At 37.5% G+C, this 22,592-nt stretch overlaps 1 non-coding gene across 1 annotated transcript; it reads right to left on the reverse strand.

Moving 5' to 3' along the window:
- Window positions 1-992: 992 nt before the first annotated feature.
- On the reverse strand, window positions 993-1,183 carry LOC132538364 (U2 spliceosomal RNA). The gene has a single exon (XR_009549758.1). It is a non-coding gene; the product is annotated as a U2 spliceosomal RNA (small nuclear RNA).
- Window positions 1,184-22,592: the final 21,409 nt, after the last annotated feature.

Raw genomic sequence — 22,592 nt, forward strand, 5'->3', positions numbered from 1 at the left:
AGAAAAGGGGAAAACAACCTTGTAATATAATATGATGACTCCACCTATTCAAGGTCTTGTCTAAGGCTCATGATGTAACATATTTTACGCCCTACAGGTGGGGCCTGGGACTTGAAGTCTGCGTCTTTGTGCACTGTCATGTGTGAGCTCAACCAGGTGCATCACCACCCAGTCCCAATATTAATTCTTGATTATTTATACAAATATCGAATGTATAAATACTTTTGTTACTTGGTTCCTGTTACAGTTCTGCAGAGTAGATTACTACAATTTTTATCATCACTTTGTAAACGAAGGACGTAAAGTTTATAAAGAACATATTAAGATAGATGGTCAAGTAGAGTGGGAAATTTGTCATGTGTGACTCTGGCACCACATGAGGTTATAATGGGACAGGTGCTATGGTGTCTTCCAGAGTCTCTCTATGTATCTGAATGGTGAAATTGCACATCATCAAGGAAGTCCTTGGCTACACGAATAGACAGTGAAACTGCTGATAATAGATTGTTGTCATATTTAAATATAAAAACTTCCGGTTTGGGATTAAATTTAATTTTTTCTAATTATACTTCTAGAACTCATGAAACTGAAGTAGTTTTTTTTCAGAGTTCTTATTTATTTATTTTCCCTTTTGTTACCCTTGTTGTTTTTGTTGTTGTTATAGTTATTACCATTGGTATTGATGTCTTCGTTGTTGGATAGGACAGAGAGAAATGGAGAGAGGAGGGGAAGACAGAGAGGAGGCAAGAAAGATAGACACCTGCCACCTGCTTCACTGCCTGTGAAGCGACTCCCCTGCAGGTGGGGAGCCAAGGCTCGAACCAGGATCCTTACTCCAGTCCTTGAGCTTTGCGCCATGTGCACTTAACCCACTGCCCTACCACCGGACTCCCGAAACTGAAATAGAATAGTTTTATAGAATTTATTACAATGCATGCTACCAACCTGATAGGGCTACGTATTAAAGATACAATTCTTTTATTTATTTGTTTTTTTGGTGCACTGTTCCTGGAAGTACTAAAATACCAGGCTGATGCATGGAGTGGATGGAGCCAGCCCCTATTCCAACTCCCTGCTCCAAAAATCCATTTAATATATTGTCCTCGGATAGAGGATGTACCAGATATTAAACTGATAAGAACAGATACTACACTTGATCTTAGCCAAAAGTAAGATAAATGATAAAGATACAGTTCTTAAATAATTTCAGAGACCCTATAAAATGTGTCAGTGCAATGAAGATCACTGTTCATACAACAAAATACTTTCCCAACTTTAGAATTAGAATAATACAATAAATTAGAAAAGTAGTAGTTTACTGTCTAGACATTTACTGCTAATTCCTTAAATATTTTAATCTTGAGATTTCAAAATATTAATTTAAAATTATTATTATTAAAATACTAATTGATAGCAAGATCCTTAAGTATTCTTTAAATTACATATATTTTTTAATTGCCACCAGGGTTATCGCTAGGGCTCAGTGTCTGCACTATGAATCCACAGCTCCCAGCAGCCATTTTTTTCTTTATATTTTTATTTTATAGTTTATGGAATAGAGAGAAACTGAGAAGGGAGAGGGAGATAGAGAGATATAGAGCACACCTGCTTCTGCAGGTGCGGAGAAGGGGCTTGATCCCAGGTCCTTGTTCATGGTAACTTGTGCACTCAACCAGGGTGCCACTGACTACCTCTGTTAATTTCTTAAATTCCTTGTGAATCCTTAATTTACTCTACTGTGAACTTTGAAAATATTTATTTGATGCATTCTTTTACTTTTTATAGTTGGGAAAATGAAAAAATTCTGTTTGTAGGTTTATCTGATACAAGTAAAAGTAAAGTGGAAGAAGAAAAGAAATCAGGAGTGAGAAAGATAAATCTAACAATATTTTTTTTTCTTATTTTAGTATTAGTCCAGAGGAAAAAAAAAGAAACACCACTCTTATGGGTGCAGATCTTCTCTATAGGCAGAACAATGAGTTAAAATAGGTATTGCTGTAACTGTTGTCTACGAATAAACTTTAAGATTAAAACCAAAAACAAAACCCGTGAAACTGTGCCTCCATTACCTTTCATTATTGTAAATCTGATAAAAAAGAAACAAACAAAAAAATTAAATACAACACACATTATTATTGATAGAAAATATAGTTAAAGTATAGCCCATAGTCAGTTAGAAAACACATAATATTCTACAAGTCACTCACAAGGGCAAATTAAACCCTATCAACGTTTCTGCTGTGTGCTTCTGTGTGAGACAACGCTGTTATTGCATAGGGTCTTTATTTTTCTCTCTTCTATTAGATGGTACACGACTTTCTTGGCAAGCTTTGATGTAAGTTGTCCTTATCAAATATCATTATTTTTATATCTCTGATGTTTAAGATCATCTAGATGAATTAAACTTCAAGCAGTGACACTGACTAAAATAGAAAGAACTGCTGGTGATCTCTACTCACAGTGTGTCCCAGGAAGCATTTGGACAGGAGCACATGTTGCTTTAAAAAAGCATATAACACTTGAGACCCAACAACCAATTAAGGTCTTGGCAGAAATGTCAGCCATGAGTATAAAAAGGCCTTTCAAATTATTTTCTTACAATTAACCTCTAATTCGTAAGAAATGATTTTGATTTCCCTCCCTGTTTTTCTCAAACAGGACCATCTGGGGATCAAGTTTAAGAGGGCTGCTGCTTCATTACAGACAGAGAGAAAATGAAAGCAAAAGCAAGAGTTAGGTGTAGATGTGTATTTGTGGGAAAAAGAGAGGGGCAGAGAGAAGTAGGTAGTTGTTCTTTTCAATCAATCTTCCTAATTGTATAGACATAACATGAGTAAATATTTATAGGATAGTAGTCATTAAGGATTTCTTAAAAGGACTTTGCTAGTATCTATTATGATAATATAAAAACAGTGAAACATTTTTCAGAAGTGTCGTGGAAACAAACTAAAAAGATGAACAGAGTCTGGTGTCCTAAGTTACTGATGCTTATGTAATGTGAGGGAGACTGTGTCATTTACTTCGCTGTTTGCTTCCCAAATAACTATGCACAGCACATTTATTTAGTTTATATTATCTATTTAACTTGTTTTAATAGATTTAAATATGATCTAGTCAAAAGAATATCTTTCATTTACTTTCAAATGATTTTAAAATATATGAATAAAATTAATTGTGAAACAATTATAAGTACTATCCAAACTCTCATTTTTGTCCTAGATAGAAGTGTCTGTGGTTTCAGTGTATTGCACCAAAGTAAAAGACTCTGGGGTGTTGGGGAGGGTTCAGGTCCTGGAACATGATGGCAGAGGCAGACCTAGTGGGGGTTGTATTGTTATGTGGGAAACTGGGAAATGTTATGTATGCACAAACTATTGGTTTTTACTGTTGACTGCAAACCATTAATCCCCTAAGAAAGAAATTTAAAAAAAAAGTGCCTATGGAGCATAGTTTGGAAAAACTTTCACAAGAGTACTTACATTTCATTTTTTTATCCAGTAGAACTGATAATAATGTCATACAATTTTATTTTTGATGAAAATTTTAATTTCACTTCTAGATTTGAGAATATTGACTTCTGGAGGAAATAATGGTCTGTACATTTCTAACTACATTAATTCTTCAATATAATTTTTAAAAGTTGGGTTGAAGAGCTACCACATGCAAAACTGGGTATGCAACTTCGGTATGACCCCAGGTACCACATGGGAGTTCTACAAGCAAAATGTGGTGTTGTGATTTCTCTCTCTCTCTCTTTCTTTCTCTCTCTCTCTCTCTCTATCTCTATCTGATTGAAAGAATAAAAGTGGTTCAGGAACAATTAAATAGCTCATGAGACACTGGTTACACATAGACACAGACACTCACAAACAGAGATTGTGAGATGGCTTAGGCTATTAAATTATGTGGGGAGATTTCACACTTATATACACTTAAAGGTCAAATTAAAAAACAAAAACACACATTACTGTTTACCATGGAGTGGGAGTTGGGGGCAAGAAGCTGGGAGGAGTCGGGAGGAACAGGGTCAAAATGACGAATAGAGAGGACCTGTGTTTTTCTCCTACTTGTATCAGCAACAAAGTCACAGCAATGAATGAACACTTCCTCATAGAAATGAACTTTCCACAGTAAGAGGCAAAAGGTCAAAATCCAGATGGTGAAAATATAGAGCCATCTTGCCTCAAGAAGAAAAATGTTTCTCTATTCAGAAACAAACCACAGTTGGATGAGACCTATAATGTATGTAACTCTCATCTGAAGAATTGGGTGGCAGTTTGTACTTATATCCTAACAGGTCAATCCTTATTTTCAACTCTACAATAAAGTTAAATGGGAAATTAAAAGCTATAAAGGAGGAGAAGAAGAGTCTCAACAGGAGGAATAACATTCACATGATGGAGTTTCAGATGGAGAAGAGAGAAAGGGATAGAATTATATATTTTTGGAAGTCGGGCTTTAACCCAGCGGGTTAAGCGCACGTGGCGCAAAGTGCAAAGACCCGCTGAAGGATCCCGGTTCGAGTCCCCAGTTTGAGCCCCCCACCCCCCGCTCCCCATTTGGAGGGGAGTCCCTTCACAGGGGTGAAGCAGGACTGCAGGTATCTATCTTTCTCTCTGCCTCTCTGTCTTCCCTTCCTCTCTCCATTTCTCTCTGTCCTATCAAATAATGATGACATCAATAACAACAACAATAACTACAACAATAAAACAACAAGGACAACAAAAGGGAATACATAAATAATAGGAAAAAAAGAATTATATATTTTTAATTTATTTTATTTTTAACATTATATTTATTTTATTTTTAATTATATATATATATATATATATATAGAGAGAGAGAGAGAGAGAGAGAAAGAGAGAAAAGCCAACTAGAGTACTGGATAGCTCATGATGGTACTGAGGACTGAATTTAAGATTTCAGAACCTCAGGCATGACAATCTTCCACATAGTCATTATGTTGATATCCAAGTCCAGAAATAATTTTTATTTGAAGAAATAATACTTAAGAATTTCTCAGAATTGAAGAAATAGACATTCATATACAGGAAACTCAAATAAATAATTTAAAAAAAAATACCCACTCCCTGTGCCTCAGGAAATATCTCCGACTGGTAGAGCATAGGAGTTGCACAACTAGATCTCCTGGTTTTATCGCAGGCACCGCATATACTGGACTGGTGCTCTGTCTTCTCTCCCTCTCTCTTTCAGATCAGATTCTCTCTATATCTTATATAAAATATGTAAGGAAATTAAAAACACATTGTCCTTCCAAGTTTGATTTGCACTTCTTCAATTAAAGTTACTTATTTGAAATTTTCACAGGTAAATTTCCAAATGAGATAGGAGGACTATGATATTTCCATCTTTTTAACTTTCTGTTAACTGTAGCGAGGAAAAACTGATATAAAGAGGTCTTGAAGGTGGCACAATGACTATAGTATTATACTTAAAAGCACAAGGTTCTGGGCCATTGAAATAGCTAATTGGAGAGTGTCATACTCTGCCACATGCACAACCCAGTTAAAACTGAAGGAAGCTTCGATGCTGAGGTCTCTTTCACTCTTTCTATTCACCCTTCTGCCTCTACAAAAGTACAGTGTGAGACCTCAGGTTCACTTCCAGATAACACATATGTTAGAGTGATATTCTTGTTCTCTCTCATGTAAATAGATAAATCTTGAAAAAAATGACATAAAAGTTGAAACATTAAACATTTACAGTGCTGTTTCCATGTATCCTGACATTACTAAGACTTCCTAAACCTCCTTAAAATGCAAAGTTATGCTACAAATGTCCAACAATGGCATTGGCCTTCCACACACAGCTTTAATTCAAACAACAATGAACTTCACAAGTCAAATATCCCCAGAAGTATCTTTGAATTTCTAGTTTGATCACAAGAAATGGGCCAAATCAAAAGATAGAAAACCAAAATCAAACACTTAGATAATCAAGTTTGCATAAAAATTATGCTAAATAATAAGATTCTTTCCCTTTCATATAAATAGGATGAAAGATTTGATTTGGTTATCTAGGCAAGAAAGCAAGCTATCAAACATTAGTAAGTATTTGCAAATTTTATTAGAAGTAGTAATGAGGTACTCTTCCAAATTTTCTTGTACCTTCAAATTGAGCTATTGTAGGAGAGGAGGAAAACATTATAGAAGACCTCAATCTGGAAGTGAGCCAGAGAAGCAGTGAACTTGAACAACTGACATCCCTAGATTTCCCAGTGTTTTTAAAAAACAATAAACTCCAATGCCACCACCCAAAGCTAGTATAAATTCATAAGCCATGACTGCCAGTTGACTTTGTGAATATCCAGACATTCTCTTAAGCTCCTGGAAAACATGTGTTCCTTCTTTAAATGCTTTCTGACTCCCTTCCTTAGCCAGCCACTTCCAGTTGGGAAAAGTGTTTTCCTCATAGCTGAAGCTGTCAATGCAACAACTCTTGACTTCTTTATCCCTATCATAGAAGTGAAGGAAGCAGTGTCAGGACAAGAGGAGATATCTCACTGGGTAGTATAGAAAGTTCTGTCAAGGGTAGAGCAGTACTTTGGTGTCTATTCTTCTTTCTGACATTCCTCTCTTTCTGTTCTTCTCTATATCTGAAATCTGAAGAGTGAAATAAGAAGAGGAAGTCGTGGAATTATGCATGTACATGATTCTAGTGTGTCTCCTAATTTATACTGATCAGAGTGATTATACACACAGCATATGCTCTAAACAGTTGTTAAAATGTACTGTGATGTTAACATACAAGACTTCCCATTTCTAAAATATTTTCTCAAGGTATCTGCTATCATGTAGAACTTGCCTTTGAGACATTCCAAGTTACTTTTATATGCAGAATTGAAGCTAAGGATTTTTGACTAGTAATAAAAGCCTGATTCTAATGTGATGAGTGTTAAAGATGTTTGAGAGGACAGACCACTGGTTAAGCTCAAATTGGAAGGGCAATTGGAGGTTCTTCTTCTCACGTCCTCACCCTTGGAAAATATATTACAATACCATTACACAACAGAACCCATTTGAAAAATGTAACCCAGAGAGAAAGAAAAATATACATTGAGACCATCTAAATTATATATGTGAATGAAAGAGACTAAACTTTCAACAGTAACTGTTAAGATTCTAGACAGCAGGTACAAAGATCATCTTGTAGTTACCCTAAACAAATCTTATTAATAAACTCCCTTGTTTATGAAAATTACTAGCTACCAGTAGACAATGATCTCCAGTTTCCCTGAATTTCACTTACAGAGGCCAGATTCAGTTTTCAAGAGGGAACTTCCAAGGCTCCACATTAACAAAAAGCAAATGAGATAATAGGACCATAGGAAAAGGGAAGAAAAGAGAAAGCAAGGATTCCCTGCCAGTTCTGGAGAGATAACCATGTAGTGAGTCAATGTCAGTGATAATGCCGGACAAGGATGAGAGGCATAAGACAAAACAGTGACTTACAGGACTGGCTTTTGGGCATTTTGTCTGAGTAGTTATATAGGGCTTCATACTTATAAGTACTTCACATTTGGATTAAAGTTCAGCTGTCACCAATTTGACATATTTAATCATTTTACTTTCAAATTCATGTTTTGCCAGTAAAATATAATGAGGTAATCTAATATTTGAGAGTAGAGATGTGCTAAATGTATGTGTCTACTCTTCCTCCCTGCTTGCCCATAAGCATAGAATTTCACTGAATTCCATCCACAATATGTGGGAGTTTTTTAGACTCTGAGTACAAGCTAAGCATGTTATGTCTACAACTGAATGAATAAGAGTGATGACAGACTAAAGAGCTCATACTTTTTCTGAGAACAAATATGTTTTGAAGACAAAACAAAAACCAAACAAACACCAATAATCATCAAGTGCCTGAGGCTCCAAGGTCCTAGGTTCAATCCCCTGCACTATCATAAGCCAGAGCTGAGCAGTGCTCTGGGGAAAAATATTAGTAATAATAATCTTCTAAGGAACATAATGACCAAAGAACTCTCTCAGGGGCCTGCGGACACCTTGTATTCCTTCAAGAAAGGGCAACCCATAGGCCTTGCTCCTTGTAGTTTTTCCTACAAGATAGAAATTATTGATAAGGAAGTGTAGACATCAACAAATAAAATAAAAGCTACTGTACTTTGTGCAGCACTTCAGTCATCCTAGTAAGAATGAAATACAGGTATTTCATTGCATGTATAAGCTATGTATTTCAATGTATGTATAAGCTATGAAATGTTAATTATTTATCTTTTATGATCTCGCATGAGCTAAATGCTCTTTGTATTTAAAACTAGTACTGTACCATATCAAGATGAATGGCAAACATCAACTAAACTAAGTTTTTAAACTTTAGAATTAAAAAAAAAAAAAAAGCCAAAAAGCACCACAGCGTGTTAAATGAGACCACAGAAGGAAAACACTTTTATTCTTTAGGGCATTTGACAGAACAATTCTCTTGCTTTCTGAGTGGGGGGTTCCCACATTTTTATTCTGTATTAGGCCCCACAGATTATACAGTAGGCCTACTCACTTCTTTTTCATCTCTAATTTTCATTTTGGATTCCATAGTTGGACTGAATTTATTTTTCAAGCCTCAAGTAATAGTCTCTACTTGAAACTTAGAATACTTTCTACCTGACAGTCCCTCCCCCAACTCCTTTATCTAGAGACTTGACAAATTAGTTCTCAGGCCAATTGAGATATGAACTAACCACAGTCAGGACAGAGGTGAACTAAAGTAGTGGTTCAACTCATGAGGAAAATTCTCCTAATTTATCATTTTTTCAACAGTTTTTAAAGGTCATAAAGCCACATGACAGTTGCTAGCACCATAGGGAAAAGTTGCCTGAGGAGCCCTATGAAACACTCAATTAAAATATCAATGTTCAGAGTATGAGATATATGGAAAGCAATGTCCACTTCATTTCCTTTCTGCCATTTTCTAGAATGCTGAGATGCCAGTTTCCAGCTCAGTGGCCTTCATGAAATAAACACACTGAAAAAGAAAACCTGAGGCTCCCCTTGTTCCCCCAGTTTGTGACAACTGTTAAGTGACCTCACCAAATCTTCTGTATTATTTTTTTTCTGCTAAGTGCAAAAAGGAAAAAATACACAGGTAAAAACATCAGAGCTGTGCAGATATAATAGTAAGAAAGAACTTATCCTCTTCTTCTTTATTATTATTACTTTTTAATTTGGGGCCTTGGATGTTGCTAAGAATCAGGACAAATAGACAAGTTGGGAACAGGAGATAAGAGTTGTATCCCTAATTGAATAAACAGGGAGGGGCGAATGGGAAGTGGAGACTGAGCTACTACAACAAGGGAGGGAGAAAGGGGTAGAATTCTCAAGGCAGTTTAGCAGACAGAAATGCAGAAATACCTAATGGGAGATATTTCAAATGCTAGTTGCTGGTTTTATGATAAAATCATTTTTATGCTTCATCTGAAAGTAGATTTACGTATGTGAGGAAAGCTGTGACTGAGATAAAGACTGAAACGGAGCAGGGGTAGGAGAATGCACCAAATGATCAGGGAGCAGCTGATAGTATTTTAAGCTATACATTTTAAAAGACTGTTGAATGCATTTAAAAAGATAGAAAAACTAGGTATTTTTGCCATTTAGTGTTGTCTGTCTCCCTGATAACTTTTGGCTCTTTAAGTTGACTTCTTTCTGGGCACAGAATCAATTTCCCTCTTTCTTCGGTTCCTTTCCAAGGGAAAAAAAAACTAACTCTATTGTGTCTAATTTTAGCATCTATCATTTTGTTCATCAAGTAGATTCTTTGAAAACATGGTAAAAGAGCAATGTCCTGAGAGATACGTGGCAAAGGCAGAGAATATTTTCATGACAAAAGGAAAACCTGTTTCCCTGGCCACCATTAATGATCTGTTTCATCTGCTCTAAGTATAGACCACTAGGGATTTTCTCCTACCTGACCCTAACACTGTCAGCTCTGAGGACCTGAGTCATCACATTAACTTAAGTTCTACATGTTAACAATATGCCTTTTCTATTCTTTCCAATAAATTATCATTTCCCTTTGTTTATTAAAACATTACTATTGTATTTACTTATTAATAGACAGAAACAGAGAAATTGAGAGAGGTTGAGGAGATAGAGAGGGAGAGAAAGAGTCACCTGCAGCCCTGCTTCACCACTTATGAAGCTTTCTCCTTGCAGGTGGGGAATAGGGCTTTGAACCTACATCCTTGTGCACTGTAATATGTGTGCTTGGCCAGGTGCACCACAGCCTGGACTTTTTTTTTTCTTTTTTAAAAAAGTGTTCTCTCTCTCTCTTTCTCTCTTCCTCTCCCTCTTCTTCCTTCTCCTCCTCCTCCTCCTTTTCTTCTCCCACCAGGGTTATCACTGGGGCTTGGTACTGGTATTATGAATCCACTGCTTCTAGAGACACTTTCTTCTCTTCTTCTTCTTCCTCCTCCTCCTCCTCCTCCTCCTCCTCCTCCTTTTCCTTCTCCTCCTCCTCCTCCTCTTCATCCTCTTCCTTCTCTTTATTTTCTTTGATGGAACACATAGAAATTGAGAGGGGTTGGAGAGAGAGAGAGTGCAGAGATAGATACAAGTATACCTACTTTACTCCTCCTAAAGTGCTTCTCCTAAGGGGGCTTGAACCTAGGTCCTTGCAGATCATAATGTATGCTCTTAATCAGGTGCTCCATCACTAATCTCAAAATAACCATACATTATTTTTTAGTTATTATTGATTTCATAATGATAGACAAAACCATAGGATAAGAGGGGTACAATTCCACACAATTCTCACCACCAGAGTTCCACATCCCACCTTGCCTATTTTTTCCTATCCCTATGGGAGCATGGACCCAGGATCATTATGGGGTGCAGAAGGTGGAAGGTATGGTTTCTGAAATTGCTTCTCCACTGAACATGGACGTTGGCGGGTTGTTCCATAATCCCAGCCTGTCTCTCTCTTTCCCTAGTGGAGCAGGGCTTTAAAGAGGTAGGGTTCCAAGACACATTGATGGGGTGGTATGCCTAGGGAAGTCAGGTTAGCATCATGGTAGCATCTGCAACTTGGTGGCTGAAAAGTATTAAGATATGAAGCAGAACAAATTGCTTAATCAGGAATCTAAGGGAAAAAGATAGCAGATGAGATTTGGGATCTCCATTTTGAAAAAAGCTAGGAAGTCTATTTTAGGTATATATAGCCCAAGGGGCTCACAAGTTTACTAATTTTTACTTGAGCCCTACAGCTAACATTCAGGTGGGCAAAAGGTAGTGGTGGAGATGGTGTCAGAGTTGGAAATAGAACTAGAAAGCTGGGGCAGGGAAGAGTGTAGCTCCCAAATACAGGAAAGGTATATAAATATTGTTAACTACAAACCCCATCAATTTGATCTGGGGACCATATTTAGCGTAGGAGCCTGTGTAACCTTTGTATCCCTGTAGGTCTGAGCTTGCATTCTGAAGTCATAGCTAGGAAGATTTCAGGCTGGCAAAATAGTTCACTTACATAGTGTTCTTTATTGCCACATGTGTAACTCAAGTTCAATTCCAATTACCACCACATTGAAGAAAGATTTGGTGCTTGGTCTCTTTCATACTCTCTCTGTCTCTATAAAGAATAATAATAGCAATAGGGGCCTACGAGCAGCAGCAGATGTGTTTCTCTCCTCTCCGGATCAACTAGGAATACCAAAGGAGACCACCTAGGACCGAAACAAGACAGGACTAGAACAACTTCAGGAACCCACCAAATCACTGGTGAGTACAAACATGTGTGGCTGGTGGACAGAGAGGAGCCTAGGAAGAGATTAAGTGGCTGGTAACAGTTTATCAGTTGAGACACCACCTCCAGTCTGTTCCACCAACATGGGGACCACTGAAGGGAGGAGAGGACTCCCCTGAGACTCACCAAGTGCAACTCTGAGTCTCCATTGTTACTACCCTCAGAATCTGGAGCAGCGGCAGGGAGGCCCTGGGCTGACACCAGGGGACAGAGAACTAACCAGGAAACTCAGGAGAAGACCTATACCTCAGTGGCCTAGCAGTGGGGCTGTTTAAGAGTCTTCTTTGCATAACCACTGAATTATCTCTGCCACACCCTGCTTTATCTCTTGGTCAGGAGTCAGTTCTTCTAGCGTTTGCCCTTCTTCCGTAGCCAGTCAACAGCGTCAGGTTGAGCCTGATGTAAAGTTTCGAGACCTCCTTTGAATCTGGAGAGGTGGCAGTCGTTGACTATGTGGGTCATAGTCTGTTTGTAGCCACAGGGGCAGTTCGGGTCGTCTCTGGCTCCCCAGCGATGGAACATAGCTGCACACCGGCCATGGCCTGTTCCATAGCGACTGAGGAGGGCCCAATCATAACGTGCTAGGTCAAAGCCGGGATGACGCTTGCAGGGGTCTGTGATGAGGTGTTTATTCTTTACCTCAGCTGACTGCCAACTCTGTTTCCAAGAGTCTGGAACAGAGAAGTTCAGTGTAGGCGTAGGGGACCAGATTGGGTGACGAGACTTCAAGCGTTGGACAGGGTGGGCGAAGATATCCGCATATATTGGCAGGTCCGGTCGAGCGTAGACGTGGGAAATGAACTTAGATGATGCCGCATCCCGACGAATATCTGGCGGGGCGATGTTGCTAAGAACTGGCAGCCATGGAACCGGGGTGGAACGGATGGTTCCAGAAATTATCCTCATGGAGGAATATAATTTGGAATCGACCAAGTGGACATAGGGGCTACGGAACCATACTGGGGCACAGTATTCTGCAGTGGAATATCATAATGCCAGAGATGATGATCGTAGTGTGGAAGCACTCGTGCCCCATGAGGAGCTGGCCAGTCTTGCAATGATGTTATTCCTCGTGCCCACCTTTGCTGCAGTTTTTATGAGATGTTCGTGAAATGACAGAGTGCGATCGAGAGTAACGCCAAGATAGACTGGCTGGGCTTCATGCCGGATTCTCGTATCGTCAAGCTGCACATTAAGCTCACAAGAGGCCGAGGCATGGTATAGATGGAAAACAGATGATACCGTTTTTGCAGTGCTAGGGATTAGTCGCCATTTTTTACAGTAATCAGATATCAGAGACATGTCTTTCGTGAGTGTTTCCTCAAGGATGTCGAACTTGGATGCCTGAGTTGCACAGCAGATGTCATCGGCGTAGATGAACTTCCTTGAAGAAGTTTCTGGGAGGTCATTGATGTAAATATTAAATAGCGTAGGAGCCAGAACAGAGCCCTGGGGGAGGCCACTTGAGACAAGTCTCCATTTGCTAGACTTGTCACCCAGATGCACCTGGAATCTTCTGTTTTGGAGAAGAAACGATATAGTGTTGGCCACCCATGGAGGCAGGCATCTTGAGATCTTGACTAGGAGACCACGGTGCCAGACCATGTCATAGGCTGCTGTGAGATCAACAAAGATAGCACCCGTCTTTAAATTCTTCTGGAATCCATTTTCAATGTAAATTGAGAGGGCCAGGGCTTGTTCGCAGGTAGATCTTCCTGGGCGGAAACCAGCTTGGGCAGGTGATAGGAATTTCTCTGTAAGATGAGAAATACGTGACAGAAGCAGCCTCTCAAGGATTTTGTAACACACGGAAAGGAGAGAAATTGGTCTATAGCTGGCAGCCAGTGTTGGGTCTTTCTTTGGTTTCAAAACCGCTAGGAGTCAGTGAGTAAACTAAAAAGCCTACTTATAGTTTAAAAGTCCTCAGGCTCCCATAGCCTACAGGGAAGAAAAAGCACAAAAGAGGCTTTTAAGCCACTGAGCTCCAAACCAGGGGTTAAAATACTATTGAAACAACTGTTAACTTCCACAACTGTGAACCCTTTAATTACCTGATTTACACACAAGTCAATCCAGGCAATAGTGATCAGTAATTTGAAAAGTGCTGAGAGAGGGAACTCATAACATAATATATAAAATTGTTAAATCAATAAGAAGAAATATTGGAGAAATGAACCAGGACAAGAGTCCAACGGAAAGCCCCCCAAAGGGTGAAGCACAAAATAATGAGGTCAACATCCAAACACTAGCTAAGTAAATAAGGAATAATAATAACAATGGTAAAAATGGGAGTTGGGCTGTAGCACAGCAGTTAAGCACAGGTGGTGCGAAGTGCAAGGACCGGCTTAAGGATCCCAGTTCTAGACACCGGCTCCTCACTTGCAGGGGAGTTGCTTCATAAGTGGTCTGCACTTATGAATCAGGTCTGCAGGTGTCTATCTTTCTCTCCCCTTCTCTGTCTTTCCTTCCTCTCTCCATTTCTCTCTGTCCTATCCAACAATAACAACAACAATAAAACAACAAGGGCAACAAAAGGGAATAAATAAATAAGTTAAAAAAAGGTAATAATACTAATATTATAATAATATTTAGGTGTTCATATTGCCTGAAGCAATCTACAAATTAGATGCAATTCCTAACTAAATTTCAGTGATATTATTCTGGGAACTAGAACAAATAGTCATAAAAGCGTAGGACAACAGAAGAGTTTAAATTACTAAAGTAGTAGTGAGAAGGAAGATACTGGTGAGATCACAACCCCTGTGCATAATTATATTATAAAGCTATAGTACTCAAAACAAAATGGTATTGGCATAAAATAGGCACAGATGAATGGGGACTATGGATAGTGATATTAACTCTCATACTTGAAAGCAGATATTAGAAATTCTCACCAAAAAATGTTTAAATGATATTTACAAATAGTAACTAAACTTACTGTGATGTTGATTTTACAATGAACATACAGAAAATTATCAGACTGGCACCCCAAAAAGTAGTACTATGATGCTACAGGACAGATATACCCCAGTAAAAAAAAATTAAGACAAGGATATAAGAAAACGAGGAGTATGTTATTTAATTGTTACTGTTATTACTTATTGAAGTAGCATTCAACTACCTCAGTAACTGAATATGTTCTAGGAGTACAATTTCCGCGTCTTCAGATGTATGTTCTCACATCATGTCTGCTATCAAAATACTTATATCCCTCCCTCACACTCCATCCTGGCAAACTTCTCCACCCCCCCCCCCCTTGGTAATCTCAGCTCTGCAGTCAGAATCCAAAGGTCTCTTTTGTTTGGTTTTTAATTTGTTTCCTTCCTTTGATTCTAGGTGCATTTTCAGAGTAGTGTTACATTGCTTTTCATCTATTTAGGCAGAAGCATATTATTTCCCAATGTAAGAAAGGGAGATGGCATAGGCATAATCCCTTAGAATTCATACTTCCCTATGAATTCCCACACCTTTTAACACTTCCTTTAGGAAATGCAGGGTGAAAGCTTAGAAGCAAAGTTTTATGCTATTTGATAGGTATATTTCTCTGCTTATAATGCCACAACAAAGTACTACAATCTGAGTGACTTTAATAATAATATATATTACCTCACAATTCTGGAGGAATTGTTAAATTCTAAGTGTCAACATGAGAGTTTCCTTCTAAAAACTATGAGGGAGAATCTGCCTCATGCCTCACTTCTGGCTTCTGGTAACTTGCTAGCAACCCTTATGTAGAATGCATAAACCTTATACCTGCCATTATATCCAGAGACAAATTCTCACTGGGAGTATTTGACTATAAATTTAATTTTTTAAAAAAATAAAGATATAGTAATGTTAGATTAAGGACCCATCAACTCCATTGTAACCTCACTAACTAGCTATATACTTGCCTTACTTCCAAATAACTTTAGATTCCAATAACTAGTGGTTAGGATTTGACATATTTAACACAAATCCTTGGAGACTTTATAATAAGGATGTGGTCTTGAACAGAAATATACTTTCAAATAATAATTAATGATTATTAAATTAAATAATTAATGATTAAGCTTTTGAAGGTTTGTAGCCATACTATCTCCCTTGTTCCCTATATTCAGACACACACACACACACACACACACACACACACACACACATACACGCTGTATCCAATCAACTTCCTACATTCACCGTGTATCTCCCCCCACTTCCTGCTTACACATATTTGGTTTCCACTCCTGAATTTTTCTGCCCCAACTATGACTAAATCCTATTCTTCCTGATCTCATTAAGGGGTTTTATTATTACTCATGCTTGGTAGTACCTTTAATAAAGATTTTAGGAAGTCTTTACTAAAGAAGTTATTGCTCTTCTGAAAGATGAAATTCACAAAGAACACTGTCATGATCCTGTCTTAAAAATTTTTAACATTCTTTTGTTATCATGTACATTATACTTTCTCATAATCTGTGTACTTACTACTCCCCCCCCCCCAGTGAAACTGTGATACATTTCAGTTAGAGACACTGCCTAATTCATCTCAGATGTCTTTCAGCTAGCTCAGTGTGTGGTATTTATTAAATAAAGATATTTGTGAGGCCAAGCGGTGGTGCACCTGGTTGAGTGCACATATTACAGTGCACAGACCCCAGTTCAAGCTCCTGGTTCCCGCCTGAAGTGGGAAGGCTTCATGAAAGGTGAAGCAGTGCTGCAGGTGTCTTGCTGTCTCTCTTTCTCGCCCTCCCCTCCCAATTTCTCTCTGTCTCCATCCAATAAGGAAGGAAAGAAGGAAGGAAGGAAGGAAGGAAGGAAGGAAGGAAGGAAGGAAGGAAGGAAGGAAAGAAGGAAGGAAGGCAGGAAGAGAAATAAATAAAGAAAATAAAGAAAAAAAGCACTCATGGCTAATTTCCTCTATTTTAAAAAATGTTTTTCTTTAAATATCAAAATGGAGTATAAACATTAATATGTACATTGTGTCTGTTGTGTGACTGACACTGTTCTAAGCATTTAACATATAGTATCTCATTCAATCTTCAGAAAAACCTGATGAGTTGGTTACTATTATTATTCTATTTTATAAATTATGAATTGTAGGTACAGATTGTGTCAGTAAATTGCCCCAGATTACATAACAGCTGAGTGGCAGATTTATTTTGGAAACATTTTCAACCCGTCTTCTAATTTGTTGTATAATTTTAAATAAGTTACATAACTTCTATGTATTTATTCTTTTTTTATTGGTTATGAAAAATGTAATGATGTCTGTACCATCCTCATAAAAATTGCACATGTGGGGGCCAGGTGGTGGTGCGACTAGTGAAGTGTACACGTTACAATGCACAAGGAACTGGGTTCAAGCCCCTGGTCCCTATCTGCAGGGGGAAAGCTTCATGAGTGGTGAAATAGAACTGCAGGTGTCTCTCTCTGTCTCTATCCCTCTCTATATTCTTCCTCCTTCAAAATTTCTCTGTCTCTATCTGATAATAAATTAAAGAAATTGCACATGCAAAGCATTTATTATAGTGTCCAGCACAGCATAAGTGCAACGTTACCAAACATACACACACACAATCTCTCCCTCTCTCTCTCTCTCTCTCTCTCTCCATAACAGAATTTATTGTGAGACTACATAGCTAATTAAAACCATACTGCCTCCTGCTGATGATTAATAGTGTCTGGCTTCTGAAGAAGTATGGTATTGGCAATTTTATTTTTGCCTTTTTATGAAGGATGGGACTGGGCTGTCACTTTCTATGAAAACGAGAAAGAGGAGGTCAGAGGTGTTTTTGATAGCAACACAAAGGACCTTTGTATGACTTTAAAAGTGATCGTAGTGTTAGGAGTCTGAGAACCTGAACTTCCCTGGCATATAGTAGTCATCTTGACCTCCCTCATTCTCTGTAATGAAGCAATTGAAAGGCACTAGGAAAGAAGGAAGAGAATTTTCGAAAATATTGCATAAATTACAACCTTGAAAGGAAATTAAACATCAGAATTATTTTCAATAAGAAAATCTTGTTCACTGACTTTGTTGAACAGTTATCAACAATTCTCTAGAAAACTCTAGCGGTTTACATGTGGAGTCAGTTGCTTTCTAATTGCTACAGCAGGCTACCACTGGGAAGAACAAAGGAAATATTTAGCAGATCGTAAATTCTTCTGCAGCCCTGTAGAGTGGCTGGAGTTCAGATTACACGTTTATAACTAGCATTTGAGAGCAATTTCTACTTCAGTTTGAGAAACTTGTTGGGGAAGCTGGTCAGCACTTTTTTTTCGTACAATTCTGTAGAAACCCAATCACGTGTTGAAATTTAACAAGCCGCTTCATTGGTGTTGGAAATCATTGAAGCTTGGGAGGATGTGATAATAGTTTTGTTTTTTTTCTTCTTTTTACCAGAGATAGTTTCTTAGTGAATGGAAAAGTTACACTGGTGGATTGGTCTTCAACCCACACAGCAGACTGTTTTTGGGACAAGACTGAGACAAGGTGAAGAACAGACAAAGCCTAAAAATAGATTCAGCTCACACCACGATGGAAACCAAGCAAAGGAATAGCAGCATGGAAAGAAGAAGCTGAACCACATAGCTAGAAAAGAAATTATCACAATCCAGCAAATGCAACAAGTTGTCTGAAATGTAAAGTCAGATATCAGCTAAGATAATTCAAAATTATTTTATAGATCGTCTAGTAGGAGTCTGCAGTGTGTTGATTTATTTATGCCATTGGAGAATATGGTTTAATTCTCTATGAATTTTAATGGGAACATTATCTTAAATAGAAATAGCATGTTTATTATGTATAAGTCATTTCTGAACTTAAATCACTGTGCTAGTCATACCTAATGTTTGATACAGATGATTGATAGATAAACTGAGGCATGTGAAAATTTAATGTTTTTCTGAACTTATGATCCAGCTCCAAGATAAAATTTCTACTGATTAGAACTATATAATCAATGTTGTCTAATCTTTGCAAGATGAACAAAGTAACCTCATAAACTTCTTGACCAAATTCAAGGTTGCAACTTATTTTTGTTTTAAGAGTGAAACATTAGTAAGGATTAGCTATGGAGTTTATTCCCAATTTAAATATTGGTTTTTGTTTTATAAATCAATAACCAGAAAATGAGTCTTCCATACATAAGGCTGCAAAGCCCCGGGTTTGATTCCCCGTAGCACCACAAGGTAAGTTGGGTCAGGTGTGGAGAGGGGGGAGAAAGAAAGAGAGAAAGAGTGAGAGAGAGAGAATATGTAAATCATTAGCTTGAGTAGAATGAGAAAAACAATCATTTATTTGTTACATTTGTTAATGTAATCATTTTAAAGTTTCTTCCAATGTCATCTTTCATAATTTTTGTCCAACTCTTGACTATTTGACATGACTGAATTTCTCTCCCTCCTCTCTTTTCTCTCTCTCTATACACACACACACATACTATGCCTCAATAAAGAAAAATTAATGTCATTTTTTAGTCAACATATATGCTAAATATAAATTGATTAGATAGTAAAATATTTTTAAAATCTGGTGTGAGAGTGGTCTGGTAGGTGGTGCAGTAAATAAAGCATGAGACTTTCAAGCATGAGGTCCAGAGTTCAGTCTCCAACAGTACATATACCAGAGTGATGTTTGGTTCCCTATCTATCTATCTCCTCCTGTCCCTCTCACTAATAAATAAATATATTTAAAAAACAATAAATAAATAAATTATTAAAAATCTGGTATGAGAAGAAATTTGAAAGGCAAATAAAAAATAATTTTAAGTCACTAAAATATTCAACATCAGTCTAGTACCCACTGAAAGGCAAAAAGTTATGCTAGTTGTACTTTATTGATCGAAAGGACTAGGAATTCCTATATTAAAAAAATGAAAAAGAAGGGAGCCAGGCGGTAGCGCAGTGGGTTAAGGGCACATGGCAAGAAGCACAAGGACCAGCATTAAGGATCCCTATTCGAGGCCCCTGGCTCCCCACCTAGGGGAGTCACTTCACAGGCAGTGAAGCAGGTCTTCAGGTGTCTATCTTTATCTCCCCCTCTCTATCTTCCCCTCCTCTCTCCATTTCTCTCTGTCCTATTCAACAATGATGACATCAACAACAACAACAATAACAACAATAATAAAAACTACAACAATAAAAAATAACAAGGGTAACAAAAAAAGGGAAAATAAATTTTAAAAATGAAAAAGAATAGGGGCCAGATGGTGGTGTACCTGGTTAAGTGCACACATAACAGTATACAAGGACCCAGGTTCAAGCCCCTGTTTCTCACCTGAAGGGGGAATGCTTCACATGTGGTGATGTAGGGCTGTATGTGTCTCTCTGTTTCTTTCCCTCTCTATCCACCCTCAACTGTCAGTTTCTATCTGTCTCTAAAATATATATATATGGAATAGTGCACCTGGTAGAACATACATGTTACCATGTGCAAGGATCCAAGTTCAGGCCTCAGGTTCCCCTTGCAGGAGGGCAGCTATGGAGTCAGAAGCAGTGATTTAAGTGTCTTTCTTTTTTTCTGCCTCTCTATCTCTTCCTTTCCTCTCAATTTATCAGAAAGAAAAAAATAAAGGGGCAGGGAGGTGGAGGATGGTCAAGACAAGTTGACAGTGGTAGATTTATTGTTAAGTACAGAGACTCAGCTATATTCCTGGTGGCAACAAAAAAGCAAGTATATATTTCAAATATGTATATATATATATATTCATCAACTGAAAAAAGGTATAGAAAAGGATGGAATGCATGAAGTGAAGAATTAAAGAATTAAATAAATTAAAGAATACTATAGAATCTTGTTAATATGTCAATACTTAACATGTGTTTATATTCAATTAATTTTTGAAACTATACTCCAGTCTGCAACTTTTTATTTTGATTAACATTTGATTCAAAGTTCAATATGACCACCTCCACGGATTTCATTTTGATAAAATTTATTCTTTAATGGTGGCTATAAGTACTGGTCTGCTTTAGCCAACGCCGTTGGAAATATTATTGAATTATTAATTAATTAAATAATTGCTGTGTTTACAGACATTTTACAAATTCAAGTGTTTTAAAAAAGCATGAGACAGATTGAACAAGTCCAATAAACAAACATAATTCTAGGAGGGAATCTTTTATTATTGTCAAGCTTCTAAAATTAAAGGTTTCATGTGTTAAGAAGATAAAAAAAAAAAAAAAGAATTCTTTCTCTGCCCAGGAATAAATAGGCTATCTCACCCATGAATAATGATTAACGTTCTTTAACTTAGAGAAAACGCTTGTTGGAGTTCACACCTGCAGCATTCATGAATTGCAGGCCCCCTTCCCTTGAAAGAAACTTAATAATCACTATTCACAGGTGAAGTGTGCTTCAGTTGGATATAAAAAGTTAAGCTAAAACCAGTCAGCTTTGTTTCCAGTGCTGTTATTTTCTCAGCATTCCATCCCCTCTAGTCACTGCAAAAATACTTGAGCAGCTTTAAAATTATCCTAAGGTGGTGTTGTAAATACTTTTTCTTCTCGGCTTATTTCTGTGTTTATCAGAGATATTCAGAGGTGGTTTTCAAGGTCAGAAAAACAAACTTTCTGAAAACTTGGATTCAAACCCAGGTAGTAAGTTCAGTATTCTTAACAATTGTAGTCTGAAATGACATTAAGTTTTCTCATTATGATCTTGAACCTGGCAAATCTGGTTTATAAACACAAATACAAATGTAAACACAATGTATTCACCTCAATAAAAATATAAATATCATGTATAAATTTGTACATACTATTGAACATAAATATAAGTGGGAATATAGATAAATGGAAATAGAATATATATAAGCATATATTTTTCTAGCATAGGAAGAATTTTTTTAAAAATAATTTTGATGCAATTTTAATTCAAGGAAGGTGCTATGATGTTCTTTTTACTCAAAGACACCCCCTCTATATGCCATCTATATTCTTAAGTTTTTAGTAGTTACAAGATATTTTAAAAACTATGATAACATGATGTCTTGTGTCAATTATGCCTTAGTCAATATTGAACAATAATTTTTAAGAGTACAGCTAAAAAAAAGAGGATAGCTTACATTAAAAAATATAGAGGTCACAAAATAAATTATTTGGATAATGTGCTGCTTTACCATGTTCATGACTCAAGTTTGAGCCCAGCCCTCACCTCATTGGTGGAAGCTTTGGTGCTGTAGTCTCTCTCTCTCGTTCTCTTTCTCTCTCTCTCAGAAAGAAAAAAATCCTGGAATATTGAAGCCTTGGTAATGAGAAGGAAAAATAATCTAAAATTTTCAATTCACTAAAAAATCTTAAGTCCTGAAAGTAATGCTTCGGCATTCCCTGTTAATGATGATTCTGATCCATAGGTTACTTGCAGACCTGACCTGAAGGATGCCTTTGTCAAAGTCCTGTCTCTCAGTTACTTTCTCCTGTTTAAACTTCAGATCTCTGATCTTAGAATAGCTCAGTTGTCATTTCTTTGCCTGCTCTCAAATCTCTTCATTGCCTATCTTCACTAGACAAACCAGCCATAATTATTTCTGAGTCTGCCCTTCTCAGCACTTGGGCTTTTAGAGATGTGTGCAGTCAAAATGTGAACTCATAGGTAAGCATTCCATGAACCACTGAAGATGTAAAGATGAGGCGCAGAAGAGTGTAACTGACACAGGCAGGATGTGGAAGCCTTACAGGGCTGAGAGGAGAAGGGGGTATATTTAGTTTTGGGTGGAGAACACTTTCCTGGGCCTTAGAGGGTATTTTGAAGTCAGGCCAGATAAGAGAAGGGGCTCAGACAGGTGGGGGCAAGCCAATGGTTTACTTTGATTAGTGAAAGTCTTACTGAATTGACTTTC

Source organism: Erinaceus europaeus, chromosome 4, assembly GCF_950295315.1.
Source record: "Erinaceus europaeus chromosome 4, mEriEur2.1, whole genome shotgun sequence".
In the NCBI taxonomy this organism is placed as follows: Eukaryota; Metazoa; Chordata; class Mammalia; order Eulipotyphla; family Erinaceidae; genus Erinaceus; species Erinaceus europaeus.